This window comes from Myotis davidii, unplaced genomic scaffold, assembly GCF_000327345.1.
Source record: "Myotis davidii unplaced genomic scaffold, ASM32734v1 scaffold164, whole genome shotgun sequence".
Classification (NCBI taxonomy): Eukaryota; Metazoa; Chordata; class Mammalia; order Chiroptera; family Vespertilionidae; genus Myotis; species Myotis davidii.
Genome location: NW_006296417.1, coordinates 609,508 through 610,040, shown reverse-complemented (window position 1 = coordinate 610,040; position 533 = coordinate 609,508). Strand labels below are relative to the sequence as shown.

At 56.1% G+C, this 533-nt stretch overlaps 1 protein-coding gene across 1 annotated transcript in view; it reads right to left on the bottom strand.

Moving 5' to 3' along the window:
• Positions 1-533, bottom strand: part of APBA2 (amyloid beta precursor protein binding family A member 2) — a 17,595-nt gene that overhangs the window by 6,354 nt on the left and 10,708 nt on the right. The window lies entirely within an intron of this gene.

Below are 533 nucleotides of genomic sequence, written 5' to 3'. Positions count from 1 at the left end.
CCCCAGGGCAGCGCACCCACAGACCACCCCCTCCCCAACCATCAGCTCCGGGGCCTGGCCTCGGCCTGCCCAGTGCACCCGGCGGTCAGCCAGGCGGCCGCTCCGCGGAGCTGGGAGGGGGCGTGTTCCTTGAGGCCACGAGGAGAATTCACTGTGAGGCCCGTCCCCCTCAAGCAATGATTCTCTCACGGATGAGGATGAGCGAGCAGCGCTAAGAGCCGCAGTTGCTCCGCTCGCATGGCCTCTGGGCCTAGACCAGTGATGGCGAACCCTCTGAGCTCGGGTGCCAGCATTTTGAAAAACCCTGACTTAACTCTGGTGCCGTGTCACATATAGAAATTTTTTGATCTTTGCAACCAGAGTAAAACAAAGACATATTTTTGATATTTATTTTATATATTTAAATGCCATTTAACAAAGAAAAATCAACCAAAAAAATGAGTACACGTGTCACCTCTGACACGCGTGTCCCAGGTTCGCCATCACTGTCCTAGACCGTCCTGCCTCTGGGGCCGTGGCCGGTGCGCAGGGGG